Here is a 15,843-nt window from a genome sequence, read left to right as displayed (position 1 = left end):
TCCCCGCTTGATTGATTAATAGATTGAACATTTTATCAATTTTTATTATTGTATTAATTATTAATGTCCGCCTTGTTTCGAACGGTTAAGCTTAGGCCCTCGTTCGAACTGGTTAAGGTTAGAGTTTGGAATCAGGGCTGGTGGTCTAAAATTTTCAATCTATCAATCAATCAAAGCGGGGAACATAGACCCCGGGGAACATAGGACCCGGGAAACATAGACATGCTCCCAAAGGGAAGTTGTTGTTGCAGTGGCAGTGCATTCCCTTAACCCCAGGCAGTCCACTGTGTATTTCCTTCCTTGCATGTTTGTACAGTGAATATATGGAGTAACCAAGTGTGTCGCCAAATATCATTAGCTTAGCTCCTCCAAGCATTTTCTTTGTGTCAGAGTGGCCTACTGGTGCTAGTAGAATGTAGTGATTTTCTGTGTTTCCGAGAGAAGTGGCTAACGTTACCACAACACCAATACTAACATTCAGTACTAACCCCCGCTGCTCAAGTAGTGGGTGTGTCAATTATAGTAGAGCCAGGGGTTTGCACCCTGTTTCTTTTCAGTGCTGCCACCTGTCCACTAGAGGGCCCCTGACACTACCAACCTGATGGAAGAGCCATTGACCGACTCTACCTTTGAACTAAAACGGACATTTCCCATTTTTTGCTGTATAATAAAAATAAATTGCAAATAAAGAATGTTACAGTACCTTCTTTTCACCCATTTGTGTCTGTCCACTCTGTCTGGGAACCTACAACCCATTTCCAGTTACATCCAAGTCAATTCAGGTCGACATATGACAAGAACAATATATTAATAAAAATTTAAGATGAGGGTCTGATCTGCCGGACAGGTGAAACCTATCTATACTCTTAATAATAATAATACAATGTACAGACCCCCCTGGTACCATATACAGATTCTATCTGAAGTCAACCCCATGTACAAATATACATAGCTAAGTCTACTCTGTACAATGTGCAATACTCCATACTGAGTCTTAGTCTACCCTGGTATAAGTAAACTAATTAAGTGGATTATCAATCATAATAATAATAATAATAATAATAATAATAATAATAATAATAATAATAATAATAATAATAATAATAATAATAATAATAATAATGTAAAATATGCGTATACAAATAAGATCTAAGGTGCTAGTAAATTAATGAGTGATGGCTCATTAAGGTTGTGGAACCTGCGGGCTACTGACACAAAAGACTGACTGAGGCGATTACCAGGGATTGTCCCCGTCTTATTTAACAGGAGTTATTTACCCTATTTTCAGACTATTAACCATTGGCCAACAATATTTTCTTCAGCCTATAAATGGTTTAACTGGAATTCTGTTGCTAGGGAACAGTTTGGACCCAAGTGTATGTCCTGTCAGCTATTGTATTAGCAAATAACAACAGGAAATAAACTTGAGTCCATGTAGAATGTTTATGTTGTCACGTTAAAACCGTCTATATTGTACATTACTAGGGTTTGGGATTTTGGAATGCTATGACAGCATACAGTAAGACAGATATGGATAAGATTTCTCTAGAATGATTTGGGGACCTATTCAAATTTTCCCATAACTATAGCCAACCTTTCAGCTGGGCAAAGCCTCTGGGAAACACAAGTGTATGCCCAGTGCCCTATGATTCAATTTGATGTTTAATAATGCATACAGTGCAGCCAGCGTTATATCAAATATGGTTTTAAATAGAATACTTGCCATTTCAACATAATTTCCGAGTCTGTTTACATGAAAGCTGTCTTGTAAACTTGCTCAGTACTCACTTGTATATTGCTTTAGTAATAAATGTTCATAATTTAGTATGCAATAACATATATATGCAACAATAACATGTTTGTTTTGTCTCCAGTGCATATTAGCCTACACACACTGATGCCGTCACACAGGAAATAATCTTTTTACTGAATTTATTCTGTTTTGCATAAATGGGAATGTAGAACCATTCTCCTGAATGCACAACACCAATGGCAGTAAAATAAATAAATACATAAAGATTCATGTTACTCATACTGATTGGTATTGGACTGCCGAGGCTTGTCTTCTTGATAATAAGAGGGCTTTGGAATAGATTAATCAATTCTCTAGTAATGAACTCGACTGTTAACACCGAGATTCATTGTTGAGGTGTCATCCTTCACCTGGTAAATCGAGTGAATCCATGCCCTTAGTATTGTGGACGATGTGCCACGGGAACAAATGAAACACAAGATCCATGGCTCCTCATGGATGTCTAGTAGCTTGGCTCCTCATGGATGTCTCGTAGCTTGGCTCCTCATGGATGTCTCGTAGCTTGGCTCCTCATGGATGTCTCGTAGCTTGGCTCCTCATGGATGTCTCGTAGCTTGGCTCCTCATGGATGTCTCGTAGCTTGGCTCCTCATGGATGTCTAGTAGCTTGGCTCCTCATGGATGTCTCGTAGCTTGGCTCCTCATGGATGTCTCGTAGCTTGGCTCCTCATGGATGTCTAGTAGCTTGGCTCCTCATGGATGTCTTGTAGCTTGGCTCCTCATGGATGTCTCGTAGCTTGGCTCCTCATGGATGTTTCGTAGCTTGGCTCCTCATGGATGTCTCGTAGCTTGGCTCCTCATGGATGTCTAGTAGCTTGGCTCCTTGGTGGATTGTCTTGTAGCTTGGCTCCTCATGGATGTCTCGTAGCTTGGCTCCTCATGGATGTCTCGTAGCTTGGCTCCTTGGTGGATTGTCTTGTAGCTTGGCTCCTCATGGATGTCTAGTAGCTTGGCTCCTCATGGATGTCTAGTAGCTTGGCTCCTCATGGATGTCTCGTAGCTTGGCTCCTCATGGATGTCTCGTAGCTTGGCTCCTCATGGATGTCTCGTAGCTTGGCTCCTCATGGATGTCTAGTAGCTTGGCTCCTTGGTGGATTGTCTAATAGCTTGGCTCCTTGGTGGATTGTCTAGTAGCTCAGCTCCTTGGTGGATTGGCCAGTAGCTCGGCTCCTTTGTGGATTGTCTAGTAGCTCCAGTGCACTAAATCGGTGCACTAAAGTTATTATCTAATCCCTTGGATGAGATCCCATTGAAAATGTAACCAGGGGCGATGTGTCCTCTGACTGATCTACAGTAGGTTAATATGGACACTTACTGTACCTCTAAAAGCTGTTTATAAATCACAGCAGTCCATGATAGATTTCTTGTTCTTGGTAATCAATAGCTGATGTTCAGTGGGAATTCATTAAATATTAATAAATCGAATTATATGATTTTCAGAAATAAAAACAAAACATATTCAAAACAGGACTCTAAATGACATATTAATGATATTGAAATTAAACAGGTGTCACATGCTAAATTCTTAGGTGTCATTGTTGATGAAGGCCTTACATGGAAAAAATCATATTGAGCTAATTTGCAAAAAAGTTATGAAATCATATGGCATTATTAGAAGGATTTCTTCTCTTGTGAATCGCTCCTGTCTTTTGACACTTTATTATAGTTCTATATACCCATATTTATCGTATCGTAATATTATTTGGGCCAGTACTTTTCCTACTTCTCTTCATAAACTTTTTATATTGCAAAATAAATTCATAAGGCTTGCCACTACTTCTAATCACCTTGTACCATCTGCTCCTCTTTTTGAGCAACTTAAAATACTATCAATCTTTGATATTAATGTATACCTTATGTATTTGTATGTTTAACTGCACTTTTACTTTAGATTTATTTAATTATTTCCTATTGTTTTCCATACTTTTTTCATATCAAACTCCAGTATTCCTTCATATACAACAAGGCAATCAAACAATATTCATCGTAATTTCTTCCGCACAACATTAGGTCAGTTCAGTATAAGATTTAGAGGTCCTATACTATTTGGAACTCAAAACCCTCCATAAGAAAAATGTGCTCATCTATTTCATCACTCAAATTCAACCTTAAATATACATTGTTAAATGAATATAGCTTCAATCTCATAAAACCATTAATGTCACTTTGTTTTACAGTTTCATGTTAATTTGTTTAGACTAATTATGAATGTTTTTGTTTTTGTTATTATTATTATTGCTTTGATTATTATTGTTATTATTATTATCTTATTATTATCTTAATATTATGAAAAATGTTTTATGAACTTATTTCACTTTAGTTTTGTTTTTGTATGAGTCGAGGCCCCGTATAGGCCCATATGGGTCTCTTGCCTCTACTCAGCACCTTTATACACTTTCTGTCATGGTCAATGTTTTTTACTGTTTTCCTGAAATGGTGCGAAATAAATGAATACAAAATTAAATAAAAATAAATCTCAGGGACCAAAACAAGGTTAAAGGGTGAAAATGAACAGAATGTGCATTGTCTGATTCAGTAATAAGCAGTGAGTGTTTTGTAATTTTGAGCAAATGAGCTAAATCAAGATGAGCAAATAGCTCATTCCTTGGATATCTTTCCTCTTATTACATATGGACCAATCCAGATTCTCACAAAGCTGAAATGAGCTTTGATTAAAGATAATGACTTACAACACTGAGCTGAAAAAGGGAGAGAACAGAGAGAAGAGAGAGAGATTTGAAGATTACAGAATTAAAGGATCGGGAAGGAAGGAGAGGGGAAGGAGGAATAGGAAATCAATCTCTCCTTCTAGCACTGAAAAGCTGACACAGACATTCTATTTTAGCAGTAGACATGACTGGACAGAAAGTGACAGAAACTTCAGACAGATACAGTGGGAAATAAGCTGAGAGAGAGAGAGAGAGAGAGAGAGAGAGAGAGAGAGAGAGAGAGAGAGAGAGAGAGAGAGAGAGAGAGAGAGAGAGATTGATTGATTGATTGATTGATTTTTATTGTGGAGTAAAAGACAGCATCCAAGGGATAAAAACATGAGAAAGTGCAAGCACTTATTTCCATCATGGTCCCTGATTTTGGACATGGACAGACATCATAAAACATAGAGCATCATAATAAAACATACTAAAACAGAGCATCATAATAAAAACATAGAGCATCATAATAAAACATAGAGCATCATAATAAAACATAGAGCATCATAATAAAACAAAGATCATCATAATAAAAAACAGAATAAAACATAATAGCAACCCCATACAAAAAAAGCACTTCCTACCCTCTCCTTCCTATGGCTATTCTATACTTCACTGGCTAGCCATTTCTTTGTGGCACGTCTAAAACTTCCCCCCTCTTCGATGTTTTTCAGGGCCACTGGAAGCTTGTTCCACTCCAGTGCTGCAGAATATAAAAATGTATTTGTGCCCATTAGGGAGTTAAATCTTGGCAGAATAAAATCCGTACTGCTCCTTCTAGTGGAGTATGAATGATTGTCACGGAATCGATTAAAATAATTGGATAGATATTTCGGACCTGTATTTTGAACTATCTTGTGTGTGAGACCTAATTTGATGTGAATTACCCTTTTATTGACCGGAAGCCAGTTTAGTTGTCTAAAGAAAGTTGGCCCTAGGTGAGTGCGTGGAGGTAGTTTAAGGACTACTCTAATTAATTTGTTTTGAGCTGTCTGAAGTTTATTTTTCAGGACCTGTGGAGCGCCACTGAACCAGGAGGTGGCAGCATAGTCAAAGTGACTCTGTACTAATGCGCCCGCTAGCATTTTAAGTGTTGGTGTTGCCTGGTCCAGTAGTTTCCCTTGTCTAGCTAGGAATTTCGTTTTCTGGCAGATTTTAGTGTGGGCTTTTTTAGCCATGGCCTCTCCTGTAAGATGTTTGTCCAGTATGCAGCCTAGATATACAACAGAATCCTTGTTTGTTATTTGCTTCTCACCTACTCTTACCTTCATTTCAATATCTTTACCAAGCCGTTTCTTTGATCCAAACAGGATGGCCTCTGTTTTTCCTAGATGAAGAGATCGTTTGTTATCTGACAGCCATGTCTGCACATTTGATAGCTCCTCACTAAGGGTCCTCTCCACTACTGCCAAGTCCTTATGGGAGACCAGAATGGCTGAGTCATCGGCATAAAGAAAAGAGAGAGAGAGAGAGAGAGAGAGAGAGAGAGAGAGAGAGAGAGAGAGAGAGAGAGAGAGAGAGAGAGAGAGAGAGAGAGAGAGAGACACACACACAATTCACTTTAAAACAAAGATACAACTATTCCAGATTGTAAAACAGCCCAGTAGAGATAGATAGAGGCTGAAATTTAAAGAGTGAGAGAGCAACATCCACCAATAATAATTAGACATTACAGCCAATCAATGTTTCTTTAATTAAATTAAATTAATTGTAATCCAAATCAAAAGGTTGGTGGCTATAAGTTGAAAGTCACATAGCCTATGTGAACTAACAATAAGTATAGCAAATGGGGTGATAGCTGGGGTGAAGACAATGGGGGTCAGTAAGGGCCATTTTACAAAGGTTACATATCAAGTGTGAGCAGGAGATGGAGTGGAAGCTTGAAAGGGGAGTATAGGTGGAAAGAGATGGAACCTGCAGACCTGGTAGAATAAATGGTGAAGGAGAACAAGGCTTAGTGGTGAGTGATGGTGAAGGCAGAGGGCTTGTGGTTATGAGGCTGGCTGTTTTCATACAATTAATATAAAACTGTGTCTGAAAAACCACCCAGCAGTGTTGGTATTAAGATCGAAGACTTACTGTAGTCCAGTTTGAGTTGAGATCAAGACTGAAAGTGGACGAGATGATTTAAAATCACTACATGACTCGAAGTACTGTAGGTTATTCCACACACTTGAGTACAGGGCCGCCTGGGAGAAATGCGAGGCCCTGTGCGAGATTTAAACGCGAGCCCCCCCCCCCCCCCCCCCCCCCCAAAAGGTAAAAAAAATATATATATATATATATATATATAATTTTTAATTTTTATTTTTTTTCATACAGTCAACATATTCTTAATTAATAGCGCTGCCCGAGGCTGGGCATGATACAGTCAACATATAGCAAGAGAGAGAGCGAGAGAGAGCTCCCATTTTACAGTCAATATACAGTGTACAGAGAGAGAGACACATTGGAAAGAAATTGAAATGCTATTTGGCCCTAAACAGAGAGTACACAGTGGCAGAATACCTGAGCACTGTGACTGAAGATCCTTGACTAGGTACAGACTCAGCGAGCACAGCCTAGCCATCGAGAAAGGCCGCCATAGGCAGACTGTGTGTGTTAGAAAGAGAGAGAGAGAGAGAGAGAGAGAGAGAGAGAGAGAGAGAGAGAGCATGTGTGTTTGTCGTGTGTGTGTGTTAGAGAGAGAGCATGTATGAGAGAGATAAGCAAAGATGACCCCCTAAAGGATATTCAACTTTTAATGAAAGAACAAAACAGAAGGAAAAGATAACTTCACAAAGGCAACATGAATATACATAGATCCAAAAGGACAAAGATCAACACTTAAATCCAAAGAGAAGAGGGTCTATACCAGAGAAAACAAAGCAGCAAGGAGCCATTTGGCCGACATCAGCTAAAGGCTAGCCAGGTAGGCTACTGACACCAGGCCACACACAGCTTTGGCCAACGGCCCAACGCTACCCAAGCTACACAAACGCAATGAATTCACACACAGCACATGTCGTATCTCCAAATGTTGTGAAGTAACATATGTTTTGCCTGGAAAAAAACATCGTTATTAACAAAACATTTGGGAGGGGAAGGAAGGAAGAGTGGGGTAATGTCATGACATTTTCATTAATCTTACCTGCACCAAGGAACGCAGGGCGAAAGGCCGCAACACAGGTCTCCACATTGACGAAAGGCCTCTCGCTGGCGGGACAAAAAGCTATGCTATGGCCGGAGCCTTGTCATGGTGCAGGCCCGACTACATCTTCTGTCAAAGATGATGTCGTAGTCAGAGTGCCAGAACCCCCTGCTATTCTCACGGCTAATGTCAATGGTCGTAGCACAAGCTAACAGCTAACTAGTCTCTAGGCTAACTGATAGCATCAAACGAACGTTCCCAGCCGAGCGCAGCTGGCAGCTAACGTCGTAGATAAACAGCTAACTGGCTAACAGTTAGCTCAACCAGGCTATCGCTAACCATTAGCTAACGCAGAAGCAAGCTATGCGGCTACATACAGGTGCTGACACCAGGCCACACACCGTTAGCTACTAGTAGTACTACAACAGCTAGTCGGCCAGAGAGAGAGAGAGAGAGAGATGTCCACGGCGGGAATAGAATAGAGTTAATAGAATAGGTTAAAAACTCACCAAACGTCCAAGAGGATGGAGACAACCGCGTGGAGTTGACGAAGTTCATCTGCCAAACGACCATCCTCTTCATCTTGGCTGCATGCGCATGATGCGCTGTCTCTAGGTTAGCTAACGCTAGTTAGCCTTTAGCTAAGCTAGCTACTAACCGACATCACCATGACAAGGCTCCGGCCATTTGTCCCGCCAGCGAGAGGCCTTTCGTCAACGTTCCTTGGTGACCGACCGACTGATAATGACCGACCTCTTCGTCGTGGCTGGCATAACTAAGCATAATAGTCAAAAGCTGCACGCGCGAAATAGTCAAACGCAGCTGACGCGCGCCGGCGTACTACACATGATGTAAGTAACCACTCCCTTCGTTGAAACCAATAGTATGTCTGCTGCAGAGCCCCAGAGCTCCAATAGTGACCCAGGTGCAGACCCAGGAACAAGTCAGACACTTTCTACAAACGTGTCTAATGTGAAATATATAAGCATATAAGCAAAACTAGATTTTAGGTCTGTGATGAAAAAGGGCCTCGCGGGAAGGGGGGCCTCGCAAAAAAAAAAAAAAAAAATTATTTTGCGAGGCCCCCCTTCCCGCGAGGCCCTGTGCGACCGCACTGCTCGCACACCCCCTGAGGCGGCCCTGGGTTTGACCTACAATGATGCACAATACTGTTACGATTCTGGTTCTTGACTACGGTCGGGAACCACCCACCTTCTCTGTCATCTGTCACTTGATTGCTGTCACTTGTTTTTCCCTGTCATTTAGTGCTGTCACTTAGGGGTTGGCTTCTGATTGGCTGTCACGGGGGTGTGTGTGGAATGTTGGTATTTGGTGGCTATGTAACATTCCTTTCCTCTGCTTGTCATTCGTCAGGTCTTCACTATAGGCGTTCGGAGATAACGCGGCCGGTTCCAGTTCTGGACCACCACTAAGCTCCATTATCTATTCTCTCTTTCCCTTGCCTTGGCATAGTATCCTAGTATTACTCTTTGTGTTCTTTACTATTAAAGTCGCACCTGTTCAAGAGTATACCTTCTCCGTCTCTGTGATTGCCTACAACAATTGGAACTCACCTACCTCCATCCTGACAGAGACCTGACCATCAGAGTTCCATGGAGGCAATCATGGAACAGAAGTGTGTTTTACACTGATACCGTTTCCTTCCTGGGCTTTGTGTTGACGAAGGGTGATCTACGCATGGATTCGGCCAAGGTGAGTGCAGTCTTGGACTGGCCACAGCCTTCGTCGCTCAAGGGGTTACAACGGTTTTTGGGCTTTGCAAATTTTTACAGGCGCTTTATTCGCAACTTTAGCGCCTTAGCCAATCCGTTAACAGCTCTCACTAAGGCCTCTCTCCCTGGCTTTGAATGGTCGCCTAGGGCAGAGTCGGCCTTCTGCGATCTCAAACGTCGGTTTACATCCGCTCCTGTATTGATCCGCCACGATGCGGAGGTTCCGTTCATTGTGGAGGTGGATGCCTCTGACATCGTGGTGGGGGGGTGCTCTCTCAGAGGTGCTTAAAGGATGGGAAAGTGCACCCGTGTGCTTTTTTTTCTCGCCGTCTGTCACCAGCCGAGCGCAACTACGACGTGGGTAATCGGGAGTTGTTGGCTATCAAATTGGCACTCGAGGAATGGAGACATTGGTTGGAGGGGGCGGCACATCCTTTCATTGTTTGGACCGATCATAAGAACTTGGCTTACATCCAAGGGGCTAAACGCCTTAACGCTCGCCAGGCCAGGTGGGCGTTATTCTTCACACGATTTCGATTGACCATCTCCTATAGGCCCGGGTCCAAGAATATCAAACCAGACGCGTTATCGCGCCAGTTTGATCTTCCTGGCCGGGAGGAGCAGCCCCATCCCATTATTCCACCGGCCTTGATTTTGGCACCCGTGTCTTGGGGCATAGATAAGGTGGTAAGGTCGGCGCTCACGCGGGAGCCCGACCCTGGCGGGGGCCCTCCGGGGCGGTCGTATGTGCCCAAGGCGGCACGCTCATTTTTGCTGCAGTGGGCACATGCCTCATCCCTCACCAGCCACCCTGGAGTTTATCCGTAGGAGGTTCTGGTGGCCGACAGTGGAGGGGGATACGCGTTCCTTTGTGGCGGCCTGCCCGATGTGCGCACGCAGTAAGACCTCTCGCCGTGCACCGGCAGGTCTCCTCCGGCCACTTTCTATTCCTAAACGGCCCTGGTCGCACATATCCCCAGACTTTATTTCTGGCCTCCCCCTTTCGGACGGGTTCACCGCCATTTTGGTGGTGGTGGACCGGTTCTCGAAGGCGGCTCACTTTGTTCTTCTCCCCAAGCTTCCATCGGCCCGAGAGACTGCTGATCTGGTGATACAGCATGTCTTTCGGGTCCACGGGCTTCCGGTGGATATCGTGTCGGCCCGGCAACGTGGAGTAGGAGGTTGGCATGGGCTGAGTACGCGCATAATACCCTCCTCTCCTCCTCTACCGGTATGTCTCCCTTTCAGTGTCAGTATGGTTTTCAACCTCCTTTGTTTCCCGAGCAGGAGCAGGAGGCGGAGGTGCCCTCGGCCCAGGCACATGTGGCTCGCTGCCGCAGGACGTGGAAGCGGGTCTGGGCGGCGCTGCAGAAGGTTTCGGTTAGTACCCAGCGGCAGGCTAACCGCAAGCGTCGTCCGGCTCCGGTTTACCGTCCTGGGCAGCGGGTTTGGCTTTCCACCCAGGATCTCCCTCTCCAGGAAGCTGGCTCCTCGCTTTATAGGGCCCTTTAAAGTGGTACGTCGGGTGAATCCTGTGGCTTACAGGCGCTATGAGGGTTCATCCGACATTTCATGTGTCCCTGTTGAAGCCGTTCCTCTCATCGCCCTTGGCCCCGCCACTGCCTACGGTTCCTCCGCCTCGGTTTATGAGTAGTCAGCCCATTTACACAGTGCGGAGGATACTGGGTTGTAGGCGGAGGGGTAGGGGGTTTCAGTTATTGGTGGATTGGAAGGGGTACGGGATAGAAGAGCGTTCTTGGGTGCCTCAAAGGGATATTTTAGATCCCAGCCTGATCGTTGATTTCTGGCGGCTGAATCCCGAGGCCCCCAGGTGAACGTCTGGTGCCGTTCGTCGGGGGAGGGTACTGTTACGATTCTGGTTCTTGACTACGGTCGGGAACCACCCACCTTCTCTGTCATCTGTCACTTGATTGCTGTCACTTGTTATGGCTATGTAACATTCCTTTCCTCTGCTTGTCATTCGTCAGGTCTTCACTATAGGCGTTCGGAGATAACGCGGCCGGTTCCAGTTCTGGACCACCACTAAGCTCCATTATCTATTCTCTCTTTCCCTTGCCTTGGCATAGTATCCTAGTATTACTCTTTGTGTTCTTTACTATTAAAGTCGCACCTGTTCAAGAGTATACCTTCTCCGTCTCTGTGATTGCCTACAACAATTGGAACTCACCTACCTCCATCCTTGACACAATACATGGTTTCAGAGCTTATTTTGATCAAGGAATACATATTTGGTGTTTATATAATGATTTTACCTATTGTTGACCTTCAAATGCAAGATGGCTGCCAATTTTGAGCTCCAAACGGGATTTTTTTTAAATCGTCACAGAGCCTTCATATTAGGCTCTAATGAAAGCTCTGCTCATGATGAGTTGAGTTATGGACAGAGGGGATAGGTGGGTATCTTCCACCATACTCCACCCAGATGCTGTTTCCACAAGGTTGTCTGACTGCTTTGTCTGACCTCTCACCCTAGACCTGTCCGGTTTGGTAAAACCTGCTAGGAGTTTCCTCCTACTGGCATAGGTCTCAGGGTTCACTGAGGTACTCAAGCTCCCTTACCACGACAAGGTGAACAGTCAAAAGGGAGTTTTATTTTTATTTTTATTTATTTTTATATATGTTTTGTAACTTTTGTATAACTATGGTGCTTCAACAAATAGCACTCCAAAATAATAATTTATCAACTAGTAGCCTAATGGCCTTAAGGGCAGATTTGGAGGCAACAGCATCTCCCCCTGGCTGACACAGCAACTGAACCATGTAATGTCAAACTGAAAATATTATTGTTAGAATAAAACACAGTAATGTTCACATCACAATATTAAAAAATAAAGGAAATAAGGGTAGAGAGAAAAGGCTGGTAGAAAACACAAAATACAGAGTAGGGATGGATATAAAGTAAGCTAAGCAGACGATATAACGTAACAAATTGTTGTTGATGGATGATGAGAACCGGAGACAGAATCACTATTCTTCATCAGAATCTGTTGATTCTCCACACTGACTCCATTCATCATCACTGCTACTCTCATCTGAGCAGTCATGAGATGTGAGCTGCTGGGGCAAGGGGGGAAGGGTATGACGCACTGGCCGGCACTTCCCATTCACTAGTTCCCAGCCATGACCAATGGGGGAAGGATGTTCTTGAAGGTTGTAATGGAGCTGGCAATATGTAATGTAGTTTGTCCTTTCCACATGAAGATCCAAGGAGTCCTCATCAGGTGGGAGACGAATCGTACACTTCTTCTTCAATTTGTGCCACTTGGAAGCTCTGGCCTGGCCACACGTAACATCTGCACTCTCAGCGTGAACAATTGAGAGGACAAATGCTTTCATATCTGCTCTCACTTCATCTTTCAACTCCAGACTCTCACCCACTTGTCCCAGGAGCTCTCTTGCCTCAGGAACAAACATCACCTTCTCCAACACCTTTTTTTCTTCCATGCCCATAGAAGCCTGAGGTGTGGTCACTGCCAGTGATCACTTGGAGAGGTATGATGATGTCTTCAACCTCTTCAGAGAGCATTGCACGGCAGTTGGTTAAATGCATTCTTGCGCTTGATCAGCAGATCACCTCTGATTTGTTGTGAGACATAAGCTGCTTGGACAAACACGTCTGTGTCTCTGCAGTCTAGAACAACAGGTCCAGTGTAGTTGGTGGTCCTCACCTTTGCATAGGCGGAGAGCAGCATTGTATCTGCCTCTGGATGTTTGAAGACATAGTCTCCATTAGGCACGCCAGTGCTGAGGTTGGTTGACACTTCTCCCTCACAGTATATGATATCACCCTGCACTTGTGTTTTCAGCTGTTCTTTCACAAGTATATATATATATATATTTCTAATCAATATCTAAGGTTATTTACAGTACAATGAGGTTGCTTATCTGGAAAGGAAGAAGGATCATAATGATAGAAATGGTCTTCTCTTCTGACTTCAAATATAGCCAGTAGGGAAATAAGCTTGTGCAGCCAGACAACAGCGCTATAGTTTAAAACTCATGCTTTATTTTGCCTCGGGGCTCAGAGTGAATTCAGAAGGTGGTTGTTTTCATACAAGGATTCTTTCATAGTAAATCAACACATGTTGTACAAAGGATTAATAAGGATTGCACATCAAACCCAGTCTGTACATAAAACAGTAGTCATGTTAACATCAATGAAATAGAGAATCTTACTGAGCATTACACATATTAGTTATGAAATACACAGTCAAGGATACCACACTAGCCTCTCGGTCCTCAGGTGTGGGGGTGGCAAGCCGCCATATCAGACCCATGTCTACAAGGCTCGCGTAGTTCTGCGGTTCCTCAGGAACTGGTTCTAGGGTGAAAAGCTCTAACAACTTGCTCTTCACAGTCTTGCACATTGACCCATCCACATTGAAGAGTGAAAGGCACTCCTCTGTCACTCTTCTCTCAAGGGATGATTCAAGTTGTATCATACCAGATCCCTCTGCTAGGTCCACCAGGGCTGCTAGTCCTGATCTCTCCATATGGGCCCCCTGCATATGAGCACCAGAAGGTGCGCAGCTCTTTTCACTTGCAAAATTCAATCTCTTATTCCTGTGGATGGTTGCAGTAAGAGGCTTGATCTTGGTGAACACCCGCTCTTGCAGAAAATTCTCAACCTGAGCTTGGCCATCTGGAATTGCAGTCTTAAGGTCATGGCAATAACTCTGGTGAGGCGACCAGGCCAGACTGTAGTGACCTCAGTGTAGGTGAGGAGATGTCAAATGGGTCAGCTTCAAAATCCCTCATGCATGCCTGCAGGTCCTGAACTGCTTGCTCATCCTTCTTCATCCTCGCTGGCTGGCATTCGACATGCTTCCTGTGACGATGCTGGCACTGGAGGCCCCGCTTCACAGTAGACTTCACCCTTGCAACGTTGTTTGCATTCCTTGTTGTTGAGAACAGTTGTTTCTCATTCTTTAAATGCTGAGTCCATCCTTGCTTTAGCTTTGAGTTCAGATTCATAGTTGTTTCTATCCAAAGATTGAGGGGCTGGCAGGAGTAGGGTAGCCCTGTCATCGACTGGGTAAAGTGATCGTTGAAGAACTCCATTTGCTCATCTGACAGTGTAGAGAGCATTGCCCAGTAGTCTGGCAACCACCTCCCATAGTCATGGTTGTTGTATGCCATCAGTCCTGGTAGCATGTTGTAGGTTGACGATAGGTACTCAGAGCCATTTCTTGCATGACATGCATCAAGACATTGTACAAGTGGGTCAGACATCTCCAAGAACGAGACCCTACAGATCTCTGTCTGTAGAGCCTCTTGAGTTTCAGTCAGTGCATTCCGCAGAATGTTGAGGCTCTCCTTGATGTCTTCCGATAGTTCTTTGTGCTCAAGAATCTTTGACAGTTGATTTGGGATAAGAACCTCTCTCAAGAGCAGGATGCACCGCACGCCCCGTCTGTAGTGCTTTCCTCGTAGTGGTTGGTCTACCGAACCCTCCACTACTACCCCTCTTGTAACCAGAGTGTGTGCCATTCCAGAGCCCTGGAATTTCTTGTAGATGGCATAGATGTAGGACATCAGCTGGTGGAAAGCTCAGAGGATTGGGATGATGTCCTTGAAAATGTTTGGATTCTCCGCCTTGAGCGGAGTGATCGTCTTGTAGGTGGATAGGTCACCAACAAGAAAGGAGAATGGAATATTCTTCAGCCGCATAGCCTCCACATGTTTCACCATGATGTCATTTACCACTGACTTGCTTGGAGCATCTGTACTGGCAAATCTTTGTCAGTTATGCACACTTCTGCTTTAGCTGTGCAGAGATTTCCTTCTTCTTGGTGAGCGTTTCAGCAGTCTCTTTGCCTGGTTTCTTTATATAGCTCTCTGGCTGCACATACATGACATTTGTTCGATGGGCTCCTGTAGTAGGACACCTGTCATAGTGTCAATCTTGAAGTCGTCATTGTCGATGATCACGATAGCTGGCTTGCTGTCTGCGATCTCCTGTGGGCAGGTTGCTGATGCCTCCACATCCATCACAGCCCAGTGGTCATAGAGGAGCAGTGTATCTGCATAGCTGATGCAGACACCACTCTTGTGCAGAGTGTCTACCAGATCTTTACTCCTCCTCATGCCATGGACATTTACGCCCAGGTTGATAGCAGTGGTAGTGCGCTGTCCAGTGATGTGGTACATTCGGACCCAGAGTTTTTGTTAACACCAAAGTAAGATAAATAAATAAGCAGCACACAAGAGTTAAATTCGGCTCAAGCAACTAACCTTGCTAGCTTTGCATACAGAATACTATTTTATGTTAGGCTATAGTGCAAAATAATGTTTGGTTCATTATGATAATGTGATGGTTATATGAATGAACTGGACACCATATTCTCAGTAGCCTACCCTATTTAATGGAAAACCGCAAATCAGTAACTGTTGTTTACACCCAAACATTGACTTTATTGACCTCAGAGATTACTTATGT

The sequence above is a fragment of the Notolepis coatsorum genome, assembly GCF_963971535.1.
Source record: "Notolepis coatsorum genome assembly, chromosome: 20".
NCBI classification, from domain to species: Eukaryota; Metazoa; Chordata; class Actinopteri; order Aulopiformes; family Paralepididae; genus Notolepis; species Notolepis coatsorum.
The sequence above is the reverse complement of the archived record's forward strand: the minus strand, read 5'-3'. Positions refer to the sequence as shown.